This window comes from Bos taurus, chromosome 24, assembly GCF_002263795.3.
Source record: "Bos taurus isolate L1 Dominette 01449 registration number 42190680 breed Hereford chromosome 24, ARS-UCD2.0, whole genome shotgun sequence".
In the NCBI taxonomy this organism is placed as follows: domain Eukaryota; kingdom Metazoa; phylum Chordata; class Mammalia; order Artiodactyla; family Bovidae; genus Bos; species Bos taurus.
In genome coordinates, this window is record NC_037351.1 from 47,960,279 (window position 1) to 47,976,504 (window position 16,226).

Sequence of the window (16,226 nt, forward strand, 5' to 3'; positions counted from 1 at the left end):
TCTCCCAGCCCCAGGGCAGGGCTCTTTCTATGCTCCAGGCAGATATTAAGCAGGAAGGCTTCCTGAGAGAGACCAGGGATTGAACCCGTGGAGCCAATGGTAAAGAACCCTCCTGCCAATGCAGAAACAGAAGAGGCCCGGGGTTCCATCCCTGGGTGGGGAAGATCTCCTAGAGAAAGAAACGGCTACTGACTCCAGGATTCTTGCCTGGAGAATCCCATGGACAGAGGAGCCTGGCAGGCTACGGTCCTTGGTGTCACAAAGAGTTGGACACAACTGAAGCGACTTAGCACTCAGACTCCCTGAGAGATCCAGGGCTGGAGATGGGTGGGGCAGGATCAGGAACAATTCCAAGGGATGAGTGACATCCAGAAAAGAAATAGGGGAGCAAAAATGTTGGGGGCAGGGGCAGAGGTAGAGGAAGCCACCCCAGTTCCTTTCAAGCCATAAGATTTAAGCAATGCCTGCTCTGTCCACCCTCTAGCCCTGGAAGGCTGCTGTGAATTAGCAGATGGGCAGAGGGAGCCAGGAGCAGCACAGCAAGGTGGGGAGAGGGGCACCGCCAGGCCAGGGACAGGACAGGAGCCCATGAGACAGCTGTGTGTTACAAACAGTGATGTTCCTGAGCTGAAGACACACCTCAGACAGGGCGCAGGCTGGGCACAATCTATCTTTTAGGAAGTTTTCAGAAAATTAAAAGAAAAAAAAATCACATTCTTGACCATCCACGGCAAATGCCCTCCGAATAATGCCGACCTGATAATGTTACTTACTTGTCCTGAGCAAGGAATGCTATTATCAGTCTGTTGTTGGGCACCCAGACACCCAGGACAGATGAGGAAGGGGGAGGGACAGGAGAGACTGAGCCAGAAAAGGACTCTAAGGACAGGATAGCCAGTCGCAGCCACAGGGAGCGATGTCTATGCAGAAGGCGGGTCTGAGTGCCAAGCCGTGATGAGCGGCTGGGGAGGTGCGTGGGGAGGTGGGGGGCAGGAAGTAGGTACAGAATGTGCCTGGATCTCACAAAGAACCCCCTGACAGCGAGCTGTCTGAGAGCGGGACGGTCTGCCCTCCAGCCCGATGAGCCCTGGTCCTGGGAACATCTGAGTAGAGATTGGATGGCCAGCTCTCCTGGAGACTGTGGGAAAAGAGACTGACCAGGATGATGCTGGGTGAGAAGCCTTGGCTGTTTTCTACCAGATCTCAGCTTACACTGGCTTTGCGTGGTGAGGCTCTGTTTTGATTTCTCTGTCTTTGCTGGCTTAGGAGAACAGGGGTTGGGGGGCAGTGATGGAAAGTGCTCGCCATGGCTCCCAGCTGAGAGGAAGGCACCAGCGACCCTCCTGGAGACCAGCCAGCACCCTGACGGACAGGCCTTAAGGGAATAAAGACCCGATGCTTCAGAAAACATCTGAAAAGCAGCTTTCATCCCATCTTGCAAAGATGGGCTCCCCCTGCCATCTCTTGACCTGCCCCCCTTGATTCCTTGTTATCCCCACACAGATCTATAACAGAATTCCTCCCCCTCTTTTGCCAACTGAGGATGCTCTATCCTGTCGTCCCCACGCAGGAGGCCCAGCCCCTCTTGGCACACACACCGGTCATTGAGGAGTAGACACCAACGGAGACACAGCTGAGAGGAGATGGGGAGGGCCATGGGCTGCCCTGGTGGCTCAGAAGGTAAAGAATCTGCCTGCAATGCAGGAGACCCAGGTTTGATCTCTGGGTCAGGAAGCTCTCCTGGAGAAGGGCATGTCTACCCACTCCAGTATTCTTGCCTGGTGAATCCCTTGGACAGAGGAGCCTGGCGGGCTACAGCCCAGGGGATCGCAGAGAGTCAGACACGACTGAGAGACTAACACGTCACTGTCACCAGGAATGTTAAACTAAAGAGCAGATGCCTCTCGTTCTCTGACACTCCCTCGGCCACTTCCCTGAACTCAGTCCCAGCCTCCAGCCAGGACCCTCCCTCTCTCCCTCCTTTCCCACCATTTCTGCTTGTATTTATAGAGGACTTCTCTATTTTTTCTCTTTCTGCTCATGGCCTCAAGGCCTCATCTCTCACCCGAATGACCTATCAAGGTAGTTCTTAAGTGAAAGCAGTTTCTGCCCTAGGAGAGCACTAATGCCAGCAGGTAAAATAATAATTTTTCTCTTCGCTGCATGTACGATAACAGAGAGCTGGTGAAGTCCAGCCAGATCGATGTCTGCGTTATCGCGGTAAACTAGCAGTGGCTAGGCCGGATGGGGATGCTTGAATTTGAACTTGAACCTCTCGACATCCCTCCACAAAGGCCCTTTCCAAAAACCACACTGCAAAACTGACTTCCAGTTTGCTGAGAGCGACACCAAGTCCCAGTAAAGCTCTGGCCCCGGCCGGTGTGTGAGAACCACTACTGTTCGCTGTCTGCAGATTCAACCTGTGAATGTACCCTCCAGTCTGGGTGCATCAGGATCCACTTCCCTGGGTAACCCCAGAGCCCATAAGCCAAGCACAGTGTTTTGCTTTTAGAGCTTAGTGTCCCCTTCATGTTCACTGGTGCTGGGAATGATGCAAGAAATGGGAGAACAGAAGCAGTGTTGTGCTAGCCGGACAGCATGCATAACCCCTCGCAAAAGCTTCCATGCCTCACCTTCACCTTCCTATCACCAGGAGGCCCTCAGCCGGCACCCGGGCAATAGGGCCAATCTGCAACCACTGTGGGAACCTGTCTTTGAATTTCATGACTTCCAGGTACCCAGTGATGCTGTTTGCATCTAGCTCATGACCGGCTCTCTCAGTAGACTGGAGGAGGGGGAGAAGATAAGTTAGCTCTAACAGCCTACTCTTAGGTTTCCAAAATAAAAGGTAATGACCATAGACTCCCAGCCTGCCTTGGACAAGATCTCAGATGTTCTGATGATCCTTTTAATCCCAAGGATCTACAAGGCAGGGTCGGTGGGGAGTACAGACTGAAAAGATAATGCCACATTGTGTGACAGCAGTGTGCATACTCAGACACTCAGTACCTCCAACTCTTTGCAACCCTATGGACTGTAGTCCACCAGGCTCCTCTGTCCATGGGATTCTCCAGGCAAGAATGCTGGAGTGGGGTGCCATTTCCTACTCCAAGAGATCTTCCCAACCCAGGGATCGAACTCACATCTCTCGCACTGGCAGGCAGATTCTTTACCACTGAGCCACTTCAGAAGCCCTGTGACAGCAGGGCCCTCCCCAAATACCTGGCTGACCCAAGAGAAGTTCCTGAAATTCTGCAAGTTCATTCCTCCTGCATAAGAAGCTAAAATACAAAATACAGCACAGGGCTGCTGTTTCGAATTTATATTGGCCATGAGACTAGAGATTGGGGTGAAAGATCTCAGCAAGGCTCCTTAGAAGGTTGGAGACGAGACCCCAGAGAGACTGGGAGGAGGGGGTGACCGGGCCTCAATCCCAGGCTCTCTCCACATCCACTTTGCTTTGTGACCTGGGTTAACTCACCTCTGGGCCTCTATCTTCCCACTGCAAAGTAGAACCAAAAATAAACTTATCTTGCCCCTTGCAAAGTAAAGAATAGCTTTACCAGTTGCTGGTTAGGGAAATGGTTCTGTGATACGAATAACAAGACCTTAGTCTGGGCCAGGTATTGTTTTCACACAGAGTAATTTGTGTAATCCTTCCATGATTCCAGAGATGGGAGCTATGACTGCTCCCATTTTGCAGATGAAGGTCTTGGGGCAACTAGCTTTGGGTTCCCCAGCCAGGGTGGGGGTTGGAGTGCTGAGTGGCAGAGCCAGGAAGGAACCCAGGCCATCGGTCCCTGGAGCCCACACCTTGACTACCACACTCTGCAGCCTCTGTGTGCAGGGCCTGCGGGGCACAGAGGATACGCCAGGCTGCCTCTCCTACTGTTCTCCAGTGCACGAGGGGTTAGGTTGACTTGCTCACAAAACAAGGGCAGCCTGGGGTCCTTATTCTACTGAGAGCTGAGGAGCTATCTAGACCCATGTTAAGGCTGCACCTTGGAAGGGGTTCTCCACTCCAGAATGGGGTAGGGACCTGTTGTTAAAAAAAGATAGTCTTGCTAGATTTGATTTCTGACACCAGGACTTTATTTGAATCCTGTTTGAGACAAGGCTGGTTTTCCTTCTGGCGCTCTGCAGGCCTGACAGCACAGGGAGGGAGGAAGAGCCCAGAGCCTTTGTTACCTTTAATTAGGTGTGTGCTCATTGATTGATTGATTGATTTTTCTTTCCCGAGTGGCAAGAGAGGACAGCGGCCTACTCCCCAGGTGCTCGGATCCTGCCGCTGGAATGATAACAAGCGCTAAGCAGGACCCACGCACCATCCCTGGGCTGCAAGGCCTCCACCGGCTCCCTGTCAAACCTCAAATTGATTCTGAAATTGCTTTGAGGACGTAAAGTGGTGAACAATTTGAAACCCGTGTAATTATCTGAATGGCTGTTGCTGGGTGACCTGGCATGGACTGCCTGAGACCATCTGAAGAGGCCGGAGCTTAAGGTTCCAAAACGAAATCGTAAAAGACCTACTGGGGAATGTTGGATTCAAGCAGGACAGGCCCGCCCCGAATGCTCCTGGCTCAAAGGATGGGAGTGTGGTGGCTCTGCGGGCAAATTAAAAAGGTTACCCTCGGAAATACCCCTCAGACCGTGGCTTTACAGACAGACTGCTCAATCAACCGAGTGTCTGCAGGGCACCAGCCATGTGCCTGGCACCATAAGAGACACGACAAGCAGAGGAAGAGGAGGTGCCCTGCTCCTGGTGACGCGCGTGAGAACACTGACAGGTGGGAAATGTTAAACCGCATCGCATGTTTCATTGGAAGTTAGGAGGAGCTAATACTCAAATGAGTGGTAACACACAAGGTGAGTTACAAGAGGGACTGCAGGCCAGGCCACGTCCCCCAATCACAAGCGCTCCCAGCCTCCTAAGATGGAGAAACTGAGGCCCAGAGGTCACCATCCAGGCTCCCAGCACCGTGGCACAGGCATGAATGGCCAATCCACAGGAAGCAACAAGAAAACCATGAGGCTGTGGAGTCCCCACGCCAGCCATGTTTTTGAAAAAGAAAAAGAAACTCTCAGGAACACATTCCAGAAAGAAGAAAACTAGAAGCTGAGCTCCGGGGTGTCACCATGGTTGCAGCGCCAAGGTTTTCACCACTTAAAATTTCTGTGAACAAACAGTAGTTTCAACAGAAAAGCCAAGTCTGAGCACTGGCCCTGTGGGGACGACATCTCAAAAACATGTTTTCACAAGAAATGTATTTAAAGACAGCATCCTCTGTTGCACAGACAGCTCCTTTCGTGAGCATGCCGTTGGGTGATTCCTGCGAGACGCCCCGTCTTCAGCCTACCCTGGGCACTCCGGCCTCCCAGGGTCTCCCACTGACCCCTTCCATGGGTGGCCATTAACCCCCACTCTTCAGGCTCCAGGTCCTGTCAGGGAGTTTGCAAAGGACCAGCACCCTCCGGGAATCAGGGACCTTATCCTATTTTGCTCTCTCCCTCTCTTTTATCCTTATCATTGTAAAATATACACAACGTGAAATTTCCCACTCAAGTATTCAAGTGTGCAGTTCAGTGGCATTAAGTGCAGTCACACCGCTGGGCAGCCTTCACCGCCATACATTGCCAGCAGTTAGCACAGTGCCTGGGAAATAATAGATGCTCAGTAAATACTTGTTGACTGAATGGGTGAATTCAGGGGCCTGACATGGAATCCCACAGAGCTGCAAGCATTCAGTGTGCTGATCTCATCAGCCCAGGTCCCCACTCCCCTCCCCAGTCAGTGACTTCCAGCTCTGCCTCAACAACTGTCCCCAGGGCCCAGGAAGGTGCAGGAACCCCCACCCTAGAATGATGCCAACTTTCATGATTTCTTACTCAGTGTTCACTTGAAAAAAAAAAAGAGAAGAAATAGAAGAGCAGGCTCCTTACAGCCCAGCATTAAAAGCCAACAAGAATTAGCCCCAGAGAAAAAGTAGGTGGGGCACCTCGTGCTGATACTCACGGTGTGCCGGAATCCTCCGAGGAGCACAGTATAAAAACGTAAGCCAGCGGGTTCCACGGAGCAGGCCTGGCAAGAGCTATCTGCCAACTATCTGCCACCTTCTTACCACCTTCCCTCCACCCTCCTGCTCCACCCTCCTAAGGAATCTCGGGCCTGGCACAAGAAACAAACGAGGGGCTTTACTGTCCGTGTAATTGCTCCAAACCCCATTAATTACATGGTAAGCCTCCAACAATAGGCCCACTGCCTGCCTTAACACAAGGTCCACTCGGGGCGGATTCGGGGCCTCCAGGGCCTCAGTTTCCACCCTATAAAATGAGGGGTTGATGAATGCTAAGCCCCTTTCAGGCTCTGCACTCTATGACTCCAAGCCTGGAGAGCCAGTGGCCTCCTCGGACGCCCAAAGGCACAAGACAACTAATTACTTCTCACACTGTCACCATAAAATGTCAAACACTATCTACAAAGACAGCAGGCCGGAATCACAAAACTTTCTCTCCTGGCTGGAAAGGACCGGCCCCAGGCTAGGGGGCTGCTGAGGGGCAACGATAAAATAGGCTGCCAAGTCCCAGACTCAGGCCGGATCCCATCGAGCTGCAACTACTTATTAAGGCGGCATTTATTGCCGTTAGAGCCTTCCAAGCAATTTACAAGGCCATCTAAAGTCGTACCCACCTTTAGATTCTGCCACCTTCCTCTGTAAGAACAGGTATCCCTTACTTTACACAAACAGCTGTCCTGGACGCCGGAGGAGACTACACTTTTTGGTACAATTTTTTATGTAGCAGAGACTCCTACAGTTAATCTTTAAAAAAAAAAAAAATTAGCCTTATCACCCTCCGCCAATCTACCCCTTTTCTACTTTGAAGCTTTTGGATGCTGGTTTTGCTTGAAGCAAGAGGTACCTGTGAGGCACCAACCAATGTATCGTTGCCATCTGTGAAAGGCCATGCACACACGCGCACACGTAGTTACCATGTACAAACAAAGGCACTCTGGTTGAGCCGGTTCTGACCAGTGCAGCCCCCACCCTGCTCCCTGCCCCTAGGTCCACCCATCCCCAAGGCAGGGCAGGGGGTCTGGAGTGGGGCCAGCTGCTTAGCTCCATCCTCCCCATTGTTTTTCTACAGGGGTTCAACTGGCATTGAGGGCAGGACAAGTCTCCACGGTGCCCGTGCCCAGCCCTCAGCCACTATATGCCAGTTTTCTGCCCCCCCCACCAGTCACCATAACAACCAACACCCTGTCCTTCCCCCAGCCTCCCACCACCCCCAACACGTTGGCAAACACTTCTGGAGCTGGTCCACTGCATGCCCAGCCTGCCCAGAGCCTCAGTTTCTGGATGGGCACTCCAGTTCTCCTGCCAGCCAAGGACTGCCCTAGAGTGCCTGGCCCCTCTTGGCCAGAGTTCCCAAATTGCTATCTGTGGCAAAAGACTTGCTGGTTGTTTTTTTTTTTTTTTTTTAACTCCTAAACTATCAGAGACCAATAATTTGGGGAAGTAAAATAAAAATTAATAGAAGAAAAATCATGTACTTAGATGTTGTAGCAATATTACATTTCAAGAAAAGTTTCTAAATATTTATTCTTAATTTCTAGACAGACTGGTAACAACCTGTTACCCAGGGACCACATTTCAAGTCACCCTAGGCCAGTGGTGTTTAGGTCTGTGGTCTGGGAACTTAATGGAAATGCCAGTTTTCCAGCCCATCCCAGACCTTGTGAATCTGTAACCCTGGGGTGGAGCCCAGCAATGCGTAAACAAGCACTTCACATCATTCTGATGCATGCACAAGTCTGCCAGCCAATGCTTTAAGCAGCCCCTTCCCTCACAGTCAACTGGGCTGGGACCCTAGGAACCCTATAGAAAGTAAGGTCTAGCTGAGGATTCTAGAACTTTCCAGGTCAGGACTCTGGCCATGTTCCCCACAACATGTGCCATTGAATTAGAAGAGCCCTCTGAGGCTCAGCCACAGGCTATGAAGATGAGGGAGGGGGAAAGAGGATGAAAATTAAGATCACTGGAGCCCCACACTGCCAGGAAAATACTTGTTAATTAGGGCCAGACTCCTGGAGATCAGCAAGGGAGGCTTGCCGGAGACCACTAGTCTCCATTAGCATTTTCCCAAGGGGGACATCCAGGTTATAAAATAGGAGGGCCGTGTGTGATCTGCATATAATTTGCATATGCCTACTTGGACCGCACTCTCTGCTCCAGCAATTTTCAACAGAATTACGATCTTTTCTTAGAAAACCACTGCTGCCCTAAGGGTTGTCACTTATCATTTTTCCTGATTTCTCCTCCTCCTCACTCTCCCTCTCTGACAAATCCACAACCCTAAGCAAAAATCTAAGGAAGGCAGAGAAGCACATGAGTTGGGACAGTGGCTGCTTCTTAGAGAAAATGGTAGCCGGGATTGTTCCTGGCAGAGCATCACCCTCTAAATTGAACAGACTGAGGAGTTTCACAAACCTGGGAAATAAAGATTTTAAGGGGAGAGTACCAAATTTTCATGTAGGCAACATTTACTGCCTCCACAGCTATGAAAGATAGTGCAGCAGGAAATTCCTGGTGGTCCAGTACTTAGGATTCCGTGTTCTCCCTGCTGAGGGCCCAAGTTCAATCCCTGGTCAGGGAACTAAGATTCCAGAAGCCATGAGGCATGGCTAAATGAATACAAGATAGTGCATCTTATTACCAAAAATACTGGAAGGACATAAATCTCAGAATAAGGGACAACCCTTTGAAGAGAGATCAATTTAATCTTAGAGTGAAAAATTCACTACATTATACTGGTTTTTCTCATTTCTTCCTAGACTAGGATCTGCATCCTGGCTTCACCAAGTGCCAGCTGGGCAACATTGGACTTTCGTCTTCCAGCTCAGAGATGGGACAGTGAGACCTGTTTTGAAAGGATCTGCAATGAGCTACATAGCAAAGCAAGCTGGCACAGCAGGTGCTCAAAATGCCATTGCTACTTTCCACCACCCATTGCCTTTCTTTAATCACAGCTGTTGTCATTATTACTAGGAGGTTTTTTTCAGTTCAGTTCAGTTTAGTCCCTCAGTCGTGTCTGACTCTCTGCGACTCCATGGACTGCAGCACGCCAGCCTTCCCTGTCCATCACCAACTCCCAGAGCTTGCCTAAACTCATGTCCATCAAGTTAGTGATGCCATCCAACCATCTCATCCTCTGTTGTCCCTTTCTCCTCCCATTTATTGCCACTCCCTCTGAACAAAGGAAAATTATTCCTGCCACTTTCTGTTTTCCAGACTGTTCATGAAGGTCTGGATTCTCAAGAAATAGATTTAAGCTGAAAAAAGAGCGACATCCAAGACTCCCAAAGAAAGGCTACTGTTGGGACACCCAGCCTTTCTTTCTTTCTTCTAAGTGAGGGGCAGACTTTTTTCTTTTTCTTTTCTTTTTTTCTTCAAAGGATGGCAAGCAGCCTTATTTCAGAAGGCCTAGGAAAGGTGCTGTCCGCCCAAGCCTACAAGCGTGGGCAGGCAAATTACTTTCCCAAGTTTTCTTTCAAAACAGGTTTTTGGGCCTCAAAGCCCCTGAGTTTCTCTTCCTCTGCTTCCCCGCCAGCCCGAGTCTCTGGGGAGACCGAGGTGTGGGCACATCACACTTGGCAACTCAGGTTAGTAGCAGCAACTCCTTCTGTGGGGTGACCTGGTAAGCCCACCTGTCTCTACAGTACTGCCGTTTCTAGGAGACACAGCAGCAGGCCTCACATGCCCAGCTCCAAGTGTCAACATGAAGTAACTGCCTGCCCCCCGTATGATAAATTAGTGCACATCTTTTCAGCCAATTTGGGCCCTCAGTTATGTCATAAGCAACCTTTAATAACGATTCCCAGATTCATTCCATCAACAACAGGAAAGGAAAAAGGTCTGGCACCTGCAGGTCAAGCCCAGAGCTATCTCTGACCACCTCCCTGCCCTCCTGCCCGTTTTCCAAAGAAAAGCCCAGGATTACGCATGTCATCAGTGTGTTCCCACAGCAGCCACGCCCTCCCCATGGTGTGAGCCGCTGAGGACACGTGAACTGCCTGGCTCACCACTGAACCCCCCTCCCTGTGTCCATCACATAGCAGGTGCATGGCAAATGACTATCAAATAAATGAATCAAAACAGAGTAAATGGAATTTCACCCTTTTCTGCCTAAAATGGAGCCAGGGACTATGACAGCAGTTCCCAGTTGTGGGCAGTTTTGCCTCCAGGGGACATCTGGCAATCGCTGAAGACATTTTTAGTTGTCACCAACTCAGGAGTTGGGATGGTGTTACTGGCATCTAGAAGAGAGAGGTCAGGGATACTGCTAAATATCCTTCAATGCTCAGGACAATCCCTGCACAACAGATAAGAAAATCGAGGTTCAGAGAGGTCAAGTAAGTTGCCCAAGAACACACAGCTATTCAGTGACTGGGATGGGACTCGAACTAACCTGTGACTGACACCAAATCTGTGGTCTTAGCTGGTACCTCGCATGGAAAGCCAGGGAGCAGAAGGGATCCAGAAGGCATGCAAGGCTTATGTATGGAAAAATTATTCATTAATATTTGCCTTTATTCTGATTTTTCTTCATTGATAAGACAAGTAGAAACAGCAGCCACCTTGGACCAAATATTTCTTCCCCAGAAGCTTGCTTTGACTCCTGAAATTCCCCAATGAGTTAGTCTTCCAGGTCAAGGCAAGAATCTCTGTACTTCTGCCTCAGTTCTCCCATCTTCTAAGGGCATCGGTAACCTCCTATCTGCTTGTCTAGCTTCTGCCCGTCACTCAAGGATGGCATCAGGACTTCTTCCCCTACAGAGCCAGTTCTGACCTCCTGACCTGACCCTTGTCAGGGGCATCGAAGGAGCTCTCAGGTAGCGTCCAATCCACATGCCCAGGCTTTAGCCGCATCCTGGAGCCCCAGTTCCTCCTGGGTCTTGCAACCAGCTGGCCCACTTCTCTGCCCGACCCTCAGGCTCATCCCAGATCTCAGACAGGACCTCCCTGAGGCCAAGCAGGCAGTGGATGTCCATCCCACCCTTCCCAGCACTGGCCCTGCCCCAGAAAGCTTGTCCTCCTGGTCTTGCCTGGTCACCCCACACCACAGTTAATCATGTTACTCACAGGGTCACCACTCAGTTCTGCTCCTCCAGCAAGCAGCCAAGTGATGATTCTTTAGATCATGGTTTTACACACCTGTGGCTCTTTATTTATAAAGGTCAATGTTTACCAGCCTATTTTCTGGACTCAGACTGCCTGGGTTCAAACCCCAGCTCTGCTGCTTTCGAGCCATGGAACTTTGGGCAGGCTTCTTAAATGCTCTGTGCCTCGTACGAACAGCAAAGGTAATAACAGCACCCACCTCACAGCAACGTTGGGAGAATTAAGAGCTTACCTGAGCGCCTGGCACATAACAAGTGCTCCATAACGGTCAGCTCTGGTCATGTCACTCTCCCTGTCCCTAGGAGTTCATCTGCCACAGGCTGCCAGGACAGTATCCCAGACATCATTGCTCAGCCGTGTGTTAGACACAGAACCAGTGCTGGGTGAGATGCTGGGGTGACAGTGAACAGAGAAGCTCTCCTACGATGCCGCGGGGCAGGGGTGCCTCAGTAAGTGTCAGCTGACTCCACGTGAGCCTTCCTGACCACAGATGCTTGAGCTTCTTCCCTCAGTTCCTACTGTCAGCTCATCTGACATTCCCATGGCTATTTATGAATCCCAGAAGCTCTTGCATGCATGGTTCATCCAATCTTCCTTTCGTTATAGTTGATACTCTCCTATCCCTTTACAGGTGTGGACCTGAGGCTCAGAGAGGTTAAATGACTTGCCCAAAGTCACACAGTACTCAATCTGTGAATTCAAAGATAGGTCTCTCTTTCCCAGACCAGCTGTGGCACCATTCACAGGAACAGGACCCCCTAAAGCTGTGGGATGGATTCATCTTATACCTAGGAAAACTCAGAGAGAACCTGCCGAGAATGAGCCCAGGGAAGTGGCTCTCAAGCCTGCCTGGGAATTCGACTCACCCGGGGAGAGGATGTGGAAAAAATGGCAACCCTTCTGCATCATTGGTGTGACTGTAAAATGGGGCAACCACTATGAAAAAGAGGATGGTGATTCCTCAAATTCATTAATTTACAAACATTTAAAATGGAACTACCATACAATTGAGCGATCTCATTTCTCAGTTACGTACCCAAAAGAATTGAAAGCAGGGTCTCAAAGAGAAAGTTGCACATCCGTGTTCCCAGCAGCATTCTTCACAACAGAAAGAGACAGAAGCAACCCAAATGCCCACCAATGGATGAGTGGATAAGTAAACTGTGGTCCATACACACAGTGGAATGTTATTCAGCTTTAAAAAGGACGGAAATCCTCTATCACATGCTACAGCACGCATGCATCTTGAGGACACTATGCTAATTGAAATAAAGCAGTCACAAAAACACGAAGACTGTATTATTATACATGAGGCATCTAAAAGCGGTCAAATTCATAAAAACAGAAAGTGGCACCGAGGGCCGGAGGGAAGGAGGAACAGGGTGTTGTTGTTTAACAGGCACGAGGGTCAGATTTGAGAGATGCAAGAGTTCTAGAGAGCTGTTTCACAATAAAGTGAATACACTTAACACTATAAACTGTACACTTACAAACAGTTAAGATGGTAAAATTTGTTACACTTTTTACCACACACACACACAAAAGTTAAAATCCCTTGCTTGGGTCCTGCCCCAGATAAATTAGCTCCGAATGGCGGACTAAACTCCAAGCAGCAATGTTTTCAGACCCGCATGTCCCACCCCACCTCCCCTCACTTCCCCATGAGCCTGTGGTTGGCCCGCAATCACTGCCCTGCGTCCTTGCTACTTGAAGTACAGTCCTTGGACCGATGGCACTGCACTGGAAGCCTGTTAGAACTGCAGAGCCTCCGCCCTCCTCCAGACTTACTGAATGGCACATGCGCGCTAAGTCGCTTCCGTCGTGTCTGACTCTTTGCCACCCCATGGACTGTAGCCTGCCAGGCTCCTCTGTCCCTGGGATTCTCCAGGCAAGAATACTGGAGTGGGTTGCCATGCCCTCCTCCAGGGGATCTTCCCGACCCAGGGATCAAAACTGTGTCTCTTTTGTCTCCTGCGTTGGCAGGCAGGTCCTTTACCACTAGTGGCACCGGAAGCCTACGTCTTATTAAGAATCCTGTCTCCAGGGCCTCGGTCAGTAGAGCGGGTCCCACAGAGGCTGGAAGGCAGAGAATGCACGTATCATCCCTCTTGGGCCCAGCCCCCTTGTGAGGAGATGTCTTTGTGGGTGAAGTTGCCAGATTGAGCAAACAAAAACTCAAGATTAAATCTGAATTTGAATTTCACTTCAATTTGAATTTTAGGTAAATGATAAATGAGTTTTGGATCAAGCATGTCCTGTGCAATATTTTTCCCACTGTGTACCTGAAACTCAACTTTAGCTGGGCATCCTGCATTTTATCTGGCAACCCTCTTCATGGAGGCCAGTGCTGGGGGGAGAGGAGAGACGAGCGGGTGGGAGGGTCACTGCAAATAAGGGCTGAGTTTGCTGAGAGCTGCTGGAACTAGTTCAGGGGATGATGGGTGGCGGCAGGTAGGGGCAGCACGGGGTCCCCAGTCAGAAAGGTGTCTCCAGCTGAGCTTCCCTGGGGACTAGAGGAAGAAGAGACCACAGGTGCCCCCTTTTCTCCAGGCCAGCCCACCCTTCCAGAGACCCCTGATGGCTGGAAGAAGGGTTCAGCCTGCAGGCCACACAAAGCGCTGGCCCTCCTTTTTAATGAGCCATTCTCCTGGGACTTCACGCGTAGGCAGGCAGGCAGACACTCTTTGCAGCCAACAGAAGCGTCCTGACAGGGCTGTTAGTGGTATGGTTCCCTCAGCTCCCCTTCCTCGCCTGGAGTCTACACAGCTGCTTGGGATGACTGAAGTCCTCTCTGGAGGGCATGGTGACCGGGGGCAGGGAACCTTCTCTTGTCCTCGTTTGGGTCTGTCAACACCACCATATCATCTGCCTGGGGAATGCCTCCAAGAGCACCAATTAGAGCTGGGATAAAATGTGTATGGTTGCAGAAGGCAGCAGAGCGAAGACAGTGGAAACCCAGAGACTTCTGCATCAACAGGTACTGGGGAGCTGAGAAAAACACCCAGCACTTGTCCACAGCTGGAAATTTGCTGGGGGGAAATCTGGACCAGCAATACTGAATGAGGCTCACAGGACTCAGGGACTTCTGAAAATTAAACACCTGTCAGGATGCAGGGAAACAACCGAAGGTTCTCTAATGTCTGGTGAGGACCAGGAACTCAGATTTACAATGGAATGGAGGTTATCCCCACCAGGGCCTATTATGTCCAAGGTCATGCCATTTTCTTCTCCTCCCCAGGCCCCATCCCTGCCCTGCTTGGTGCAAAGATCCCCATCTTTGTGCAAGAGCCCACTCTGTGCCTTTTACTAAGCCTTGGACCCCTAAGAAGCCACTTCCTGCTTTAAGCAAAGTGGAAAGTAAGGAGGTAGACTGGAACCAGCCCCAAATCCCAAACTCCCAGTGAAATGGCAGCTCCTAATGGGCGTGATGGGTCAGCCTCTCGGGGTGGGTGCTGCAGAGTTTGACCCCCACTCTGCTCCATCCAGCTGTCCAGAGAGTCCAGGCTAGGTGAACCTGTGTCTCGCTCTGACCCTTAGCGGGGCTCCGTTAGCTTCATGACCCCCTCCTCCAGAGTATAACACAAAATGGAAAGAAGTCAATGAACAAACCCTTGGGGATAGGTCTTGTGGATGGAGGGGTAGCTTTGAGTACAACCTAAGTGCCTAAAGCCCCCAGCCCAGCCCCATTCAGGGAGGATCAGCTGCCCCTGCTGACTCCACCCCTCTTGCCCCTGGAAGTTCACATCCCTGACTGTCCAGCCCTAAAAACCTAACAACGGGCTCCCCATCCTTCCCACTCACAGCTTGGCCACCACCGCCAGCCCCCAGGGACACACAGTGCTGGCACTGGGACTCCAGAAACACTCCTGTACTCAGTTCCCCTCCTCACAGATGAAGTAGAGTCAGGATTGTCCAAAGAATGAGCGTTGATTAAAGTCAGGCATGGGTGTCTGCCTAGGCAGGAAGCCACAGGTTATACCTGCCAGGAGGTGGCTGTGGTATGGTGCAAAGTCAAGAGACCTGGTACTCCTGCGTGACCTTGAGCAAGTTGCCAGGCCTCTCTGAGCTTCGGTAAAATGAGGATATGTGTATCCATCACACATAGTTGCTGTGAGAATTGTGTAAAGCAATAAATGTGAACACATATTGCGCAAAGATAGCACAGTGGTAAAGAATCTGCCTACCAATGTAGAAGATGCAAGAGACTCAGATTTGATCCCTGGGTCAGAAAGATCCCCTAGAGCAGGAAATGGCAACCCACTCCAGTACTCTTGCCTGCAAAAGTCCATGGGCACGGGAGCCCGCTGGGCTAAGTCCATGGGGTCACAAAGAGTCAGACACGACTGAGCTCACACACATACACAGCACACAGAAGATGCTCCACAAACGTTGCCCTGTCCAAAACCTTTGGCTAAAGCCCTGTCCCTAGATGGACATAATGACCAAGGTTAACACCTTTAGGGAGCAGGCAACATCATCATTTCTGAACACAGAAACTGATACAAGACGGTGTCTACTGTTTTGACCAAGGCCTCTAGGCCAGCTCCACCCAGACTTCAGATTCCAGAAACACAACATCTCCCCAAAAGTCCTGTGTCCACCCGGGACTCCAGATGAAGATGCCCCTGAAGGTCCAGCTCTGAAAATGCCAAGTCCAGAGCCCATGTGCAAAGCACTGGTGCTGTTAGCTGACAGTATAGTCTCCTGCTAGGTGACAGCCATGTGCCAAGCTTAATACACATCCTCACAGCAGCCTGAGGTCAGCACTCTGTTACCATCACCGTCGTACAGCCCTGAGGTCAGCACTCTCTGTCACCATCACCGTCATACAGACGAAGTGAGTCAACATCCCAGCCCCTACAGCTCTGAACAGAAACCTGCGCTCAAGGTGCTGGCAGAGTGTCTGACCCAGTGGTTCTCGATCCTGGATGAAGAGGAAATCATCTGGGGAGGCTTTAAAACAGACTGATCCCTTCTGATTCCACGGATCTGGGTGGGTGAGGGTCTCCATGTTTGAGAAGTTCCGGGGCAATGCCAGTGTGCAGCCTG

The 16,226-nt window shown here is 50.6% G+C and overlaps 1 protein-coding gene across 6 annotated transcripts in view; it reads right to left on the reverse strand.

Moving 5' to 3' along the window:
* ZBTB7C (zinc finger and BTB domain containing 7C) overlaps positions 1-16,226 on the reverse strand; it is a 382,751-nt gene that overhangs the window by 267,702 nt on the left and 98,823 nt on the right. Inside the window, exon 1 of one of the 6 annotated variants that reach the window (XM_059881080.1) lies at positions 6,689-7,197. The exons of 4 other annotated variants lie outside the window; for them this stretch is intronic. The gene's annotated coding sequence lies outside the window, so the exon portion shown is untranslated. Of the gene's footprint in view, positions 1-6,688; positions 7,198-16,226 lie in introns of those variants that run through there. One more of the 6 variants, XM_024984591.2, reaches the window with a different exon arrangement.